The sequence below is a fragment of the Lissotriton vulgaris genome, chromosome 2_1 (assembly GCF_964263255.1).
Source record: "Lissotriton vulgaris chromosome 2_1, aLisVul1.2, whole genome shotgun sequence".
Lineage (NCBI taxonomy): Eukaryota > Metazoa > Chordata > Amphibia > Caudata > Salamandridae > Lissotriton > Lissotriton vulgaris.
In genome coordinates, this window is record NC_141687.1 from 1,137,611,693 (window position 1) to 1,137,618,508 (window position 6,816).

General features: G+C 41.9%; 1 pseudogene; it reads right to left on the reverse strand.

Annotated features, from left to right (window-relative positions):
- Positions 1–4,258: 4,258 nt before the first annotated feature.
- On the reverse strand, positions 4,259–5,245 carry LOC147731709 (kelch-like protein 12 pseudogene; annotated as a pseudogene).
- Positions 5,246–6,816: the final 1,571 nt, after the last annotated feature.

Consider the following 6,816-nt stretch of genomic DNA (forward strand, 5'->3'; position numbering starts at 1 on the left):
TGAAATATGAAATTATCAACCCTAACTGGAGAGACTTCGAATGCTGTGATCTAGTTGGGCAACCTCCCACCTCAGAGAACCTGAATGTGTAAAAGAGAAAATGAGTGTTTGTGTGTTAATAATGTTCACATTTAAGCCTTTTTGGAAGTTTTGTTTTACAAAACTGTTAAAACAATCCATTATCTTCTGTTGCAAATGTACTAGCCTGCATAATGTACATAGAAGCAAAAGATGGCCTGTTAAAAGTTGTACACTATGTCGTATACTTGCTGTCTGTAAATTGCAAACGTAAATTGTGAAAACTTCAAGAAAACGGGCAGAACCAGGTATGTTAACTGTAGCAATCCACAAAGCAGTGTCCTGGTCTGTGTGCTGCTGGCAGCAAACTTTCCTTTAGGGATGTTTTTTGAAGTCAGATACACAATATTCCTGTGTTTTCACTACTTTCGGAGGTGAAGAGCAACCTGTTTTTAGGGGACTTTTTTGTTATCGAGTTTGCAAGCATTTCATGCAGAACCAGTTTATTTCCTGACTTACGCTGGCTATTATGAAGCCTTGGTCTTTATTTTGTCTTGTGGAGCGTAGGGTAATAAAACCCATGTCCAACTTGGGAAGGGGCCTGCACACATTTTTTTTCCCAAGGCACATATGCAGAGACACCCACTCCTTATCTCCGGTTATTCTAATTTCTTTGATCTGTCCAAGAAGACAATGCCATTAGTGCCAAATTTTAGCGTTTATAGGCAACTTAAACAAGCTAAAGGTTGAACATTCCAGCAAGCTACTAGGATTTCCTCCCAGATTGTACTACGTTGTGCAATTTCACATAGCAAAGTATAATGTTATATGTTGTTGTGACAAGTGTATTTCAGCGCACACAAGAGTACACAGACCCATACATGTTGTAGCAGCTGCTATCCCTGGTTTGGCATTTGGTGCAGATTTTGCTACCCCTCCTCTCGGGTCATGAAGGAAAAGAATATAAATAGCACCATTTACTTTCTGTTTTACTCTTTTTCCTAGTACTTCCTCACCAAATAGGAGATTGTGGAGGGGCTAATGGTAGCAGAGGTGGCGATTTCAGTTTGGCTACCTCTGGTAATTTCCCAAATAGATGTCCGTGCACCCAAGGCATATTCATTTCAGCGAAATAAGTTTCCAAAGTGCTGATACAGATGTCTGTTCACACCATTTCTTTTAGGATGAATTTTCTGACTGCAGCCAGCTTTTTTTCTGCTCTTTCCACTGTATTGCAGTCTATAAACCGGTCCAGTGTTGCACCACTTTTATTTATGGCTTTGTTCAAAGCCTTTCCTGTTGGAAGACCAGTGGAAAAAAGTAAAATGGTTGTGTTCTGATCATTGCATATTTCCTGAAAAGAATTAATTCTGTCTTGGCAATAAAAAAAAAAAAAAAAGTGCATGAAAATGGCCAATTTACTCACTCTGAGTTCTCAAAAAGGGTTTCTTCACCCCGGGCAGTTAATTAACACCTTGGCTGCTAGGTGTTTTCCCCTCCTGTGCTGCAGGTCATTGTTTCCCATTGTTTCATGACGAGCTCAGCTCGTCATCAGCACAGCTCAACCGTGCATCATGACGAGCTGAGCTCGTCATCAGCATCGAAAGGGTTAAATACCATTTGGAGGCATTTAATGTTCGAGCAAAAACGGCTGATTTTCGACAAAAGAGATAACACCCCCCATTACGTCATGCTTCAGAAATGTGGAAAATGGTCCGTTTTCAAATGTTTTATTTTTGAACGTCAGTTCACATTTGTAGGTGGATCATCAGTGTTAGAGCTAAAATTAGCATGTTTAAAGTGATTTTCATGCTTCCAGGGGCTCGGGAAGTGAATTAAATACTATTTGGAGGCATTTAATGTTCAAGCAAAAACAGCTGATTTTTGACAAAAGAGATAACACCCCCCCATTACGTCATGCTTCAGAAATGTGGAAAATGGTCCGTTTTCAAATGTTTTATTTTTGAACGTCAGTTCACATTTGTAGGTGGATCATCAGTGTTAGAGCTAAAATTTGCATGTTTAAAGTGATTTTCATGCTTCCAGGGGCCCTAAACACAAGATTTATGGAATGGTTAAAAGTGCATGAAAATGGCCAATTTACTCACTCTGAGTTCTCAAAAAGGGTTTCTTCACCCCGGGAAGTTAATTAAATACCTTTTGGAGGCATTTAATGTTCGAGCAAAAACGGCTGATTTTCGACAAAAGAGATAACACCCACCCATTTCGTCATGCTTCAGAAATGTGGAAAATGGTCCGTTTTCAAATGTTTTATTTTTGAACGTCAGTTCACATTTGTAGGTGGATCATCAGTGTTAGAGCTAAAATTAGCATGTTTAAAGTGATTTTCATGCTTCCAGGGGCTCGGGAAGTGAATTAAATACTATTTGGAGGCATTAAATGTTCAAGCAAAAACAGCAGATTTTTGAGAAAAGAGATAACACCCCCCCATTACGTCATTCTTCAGAAATGTGGATAATGGTCCGTTTTCAAATGTTTTATTTTTGAACGTCAGTTCACATTTGTAGGTGTATCATCAGTGTTAGAGCTAAAATTAGCATGTTTAAAGTGATTTTCATGCTTCCAGGGGCCCTAAACACAGGATTTATGGAATGGTTAAAAGTGCATGAAAATGGCCAATTTACGCACTCTGAATTCTCAAAAAGGGTTTTTTCACCCCGGGAAGTTAATTAAATACCATTTGGAGGCATTTAATGTTCGAGCAAAAACGGCTGATTTTCGACAAAAGAGATAACACCCCCTATTACGTTATGCTTCAGAAATGTGGAAAATGGTCCGTTTTCAAATGTTTTATTTTTGAACGTCAGTTCACATTTGTAGGTGGATCATCAGTGTTAGAGCTAAAATTAGCATGTTTAAAGTGATTTTCATGCTTCCAGGGGCTCGGGAAGTGAATTAAATACTATTTGGAGGCATTTAATGTTCAATCAAAAACAGCTGATTTTTGACAAAAGAGATAACACCCCCCCATAACGTCATGCTTCAGAAATGTGGAAAATGGTCCGTTTTCAAATGTTTTATTTTTGAACGTCAGTTCACATTTGTAGGTGGATCATCAGTGTTAGAGCTAAAATTAGCATGTTTAAAGTGATTTTCATGCTTCCAGGGGCCCTAAACACAAGATTTATGGAATGGTTAAAAGTGCATGAAAATGGCCAATTTACTCACTCTGAGTTCTCAAAAAGGGTTTCTTCACCCCGGGAAGTTAATTAAATACCATTTGGAGGCATTTAATGTTCGAGCAAAAACGGCTGATTTTCGACAAAAGAGATAACACCCCCCCATTACGTCATGCTTCAGAAATGTGGAAAATGGTCCGTTTTCAAATGTTTTATTTTTGAACGTCAGTTCACATTTGTAGGTGGATCATCAGTGTTAGAGCTAAAATTAGCATGTTTAAAGTGATTTTCATGCTTCCAGGGGCTCGGGAAGTGAATTAAATACTATTTGGAGGCATTTAATGTTCAATCAAAAACAGCTGATTTTTGACAAAAGAGATAACACCCCCCCATTACGTCATGCTTCAGAAATGTGGAAAATGGTCCGTTTTCAAATGTTTTATTTTTGAACGTCAGTTCACATTTGTAGGTGGATCATCAGTGTTAGAGCTAAAATTAGCATGTTTAAAGTGATTTTCATGCTTCCAGGGGCCCTAAACACAAGATTTATGGAATGGTTAAAAGTGCATGAAAATGGCCAATTTACTCACTCTGAGTTCTCAAAAAGGGTTTCTTCACCCCGGGAAGTTAATTAAATACCATTTGGAGGCATTTAATGTTCGAGCAAAAATGGCTGATTTACGACAAAAGAGATAACACCCCCCCATTACGTCATGCTTCAGAATTGTGGAAAATGGTCCGTTTTCAAATGTTTTATTTTTGAACGTCAGTTCACATTTGTAGGTGGATCATCAGTGTTAGAGCTAAAATTAGCATGTTTAAAGTAATTTTCATGCTTCCAGGGGCTCGGGAAGTGAATTAAATACTATTTGGAGGCATTTAATGTTCAAGCAAAAACAGCTGATTTTTGACAAAAGAGATAACACCCCCCCCCATTACGTCATGCTTCAGAAATGTGGAAAATGGTCCGTTTTCAAATGTTTTATTTTTGAACGTCAGTTCACATTTGTAGGTGGATCATCAGTGGTAGAGCTAAAATTAGCATGTTTAAAGTGATTTTCATGCTTCCAGGGGCCCTAAACACAAGATTTATGGAATGGTTAAAAGTGCATGAAAATGAGCGACACTGTGGCAACATATCGCCTTTTACGGGTAATGCTCGGCAGAAAGCTCCATTCATGGGTTTTGGGGTCATACTTCTCTACAATATCAATTGGAGACTGCTGGCTCCCAAAACCTCCAATTACAAGTAGCACTTCATTAGCCCCGAGTCGTGCCCTAGTCCTTGGTCCCTGCATTTGACTCCGCAATTCAGGCCTCAGGTGGAATTTCTTTGCTTCATCTACCAAATCCCTGCAAGATAAGCTGCAGTGAATCAGGGGCTCCACATCAACGACATCAGTGATATATCTGGGAGTGAGAAGTGGTATGCGCACATATTGAAGGAGGTCCGGCAGAGACTCCTCCCTCTACTTCTTTGAGTGCTTCCTCCAGTTTATGACTGCTTCAAACACAGGCTCATCGGAGTCCACCTGAATTTCATCACACTTGATGAGTTTCTCCACTTCCTCCTGATGCTGGAGGATGAACTCTTCATGCTGCACAACCTCAGGAAAATGCTTCTGGCTGAACACCTCGGCGGCCTGCATCAGATCTACACAGTTGTGTGTCTCCGCAAAATCACGAATCCCCAAACAGTTCGACGGATCTAGCTGGCTTTCCAGAAATTCACAGCAAGCTCGTTTCACACCTTTTAGCTGAAGCAAACATGCAGCTGGCAGTAACTCCTGCACGTTTTCTACTGTTACATGCACAGTCTCAGTGTAGACAAAATCCAGGAGAATTTCCATGATGGCAGCGGTGAGGCCCTGTATATCCACAAACGGTTTTCCCTTTTCTGAAAGCTCGCTGGTGAACATGGCACAGAAATAGTCACTGCAAGCTGCCAGTACAATGCGTTGGGCAGGAAACTCCTTTTCGTCAACTTTCAGGATGATATCACAGAGCGTGTTACTCTTGCGCAGGGAGTTCATTGAATTCAGGATGGACTTGGCGTGGGAGTTGGTCATGATGTTCTTGGGAGCCATGGTCTTGCATCATTGGGGACCCGGAGGATGTGAGTGAAGCAGAGATACGGGGTCAATTACCTCGCAAAAACATGCCTCGTTATTTCCCCCACCTCTTTTTCCTCCGGGCCCGGGTAGCGGCCGATACACTACCAAAACCGGGGGCGTGAGCCCCAAACAGTGCACGCACAGACCAAGCGACGGCACAGGCTCAATGATCGCATCTATGTGATTGGTGGGTACGATGGCCGCTCCCGGCTCAGTTCAGTGGAATGCTTGGATTAGCTGCGGAAGCGCTGTGAGGCCCAAGGGCGGTTATGCGCTATACAAATGCAATTTTTCATTTCATTTCATTTCATTTCACATCTGAAGAGGATGGCGTTTGGTACCCTGTGGCTCCCATGAATGTGCGTCGAGGATTAGCGGGGGCCACCGCTCTTGGAGGAGGATACGATGGCCTGAACATTTTAAGCTCGGTAGAAAAGTATGACCCTCACACAGGGCACTGGTCAAATGCCACACCAATGGCCACAAAGCGTTCAGGCGCTGGCGTCTCTCTTTTAAATGACCACATATATGTGGTAGGGGGCTTCGATGGAACAGCACATCTCTCTTCTGTGGAGGCATACAACATCTGGACGGATTCCTGGACGACAGTCACCAGTATGACCACGCCAAGGTGCTATGTGGGTGCAACAGTGCTGCGAGGGAGGCTTTATGCAATAGCAGGGTATGATGGAAACTCTCTGCTGAGCAGCATCGAGTGCTACGATCCCATTATCGACAGCTGGGAGGTGGTGACATCAATGGGAACCCAGCGTTGTGATGCCGGCGTCTGTGTCCTGCGTGAAAAATGAAGTAGCCCCAGGACCAGCCTTTATTTTTTGATGATGCATGAGCCCTCAACAGGCACTTGCCAAAATCTGGGTACCTCTGTGCCACCCGCCCTGGGCATAATTCTTCAATTGCACATATCTCGCACCCAATGTGGACGTGTTTGAAAGCAGTCCGTAAAAATAATTCCAGGCAGTGGGCCCAAAGAGGGCAGAGCTTTTTTTGCACTGACTCGTGTTGCTTCCGAGTCCTCTATCTGAGCCTGAAATATGAAATTATCAACCCTAACTGGAGAGACTTTGAATGCTGTGATCTAGTTGGGCAACCTCCCACCTCAGAGAACCTGAATGTGTAAAAGAGAAAATGAGTGTTTGCGTGTTAATAATGTTCACATTCAAGCCTTTTTGGAAGTTTTGTTTTACAAAACTGTTAAAACAATCCATTATCTTCTGTTGCAAATGTACTAGCCTGCATAATGTACATAGAAGCAAAAGATGGCCTGTTAAAAGTTGTACACTATGTCGTATACTTGCTGTCTGTAAATTGCAAACGTAAATTGTGAAAACTTCAAGAAAACGGGCAGAACCAGGTATGTTAACTGTAGCAATCCACAAAGCAGTGTCCTGGTCTGTGTGCTGCTGGCAGCAAACTTTCCTTTAGGGATGTTTTTTGAAGTCAGATACACAATATTCCTGTGTTTTCACTACTTTCGGAGGTGAAGAGCAGCCTGTTTTTAGGGGACTTTTTTGTTATCGAGT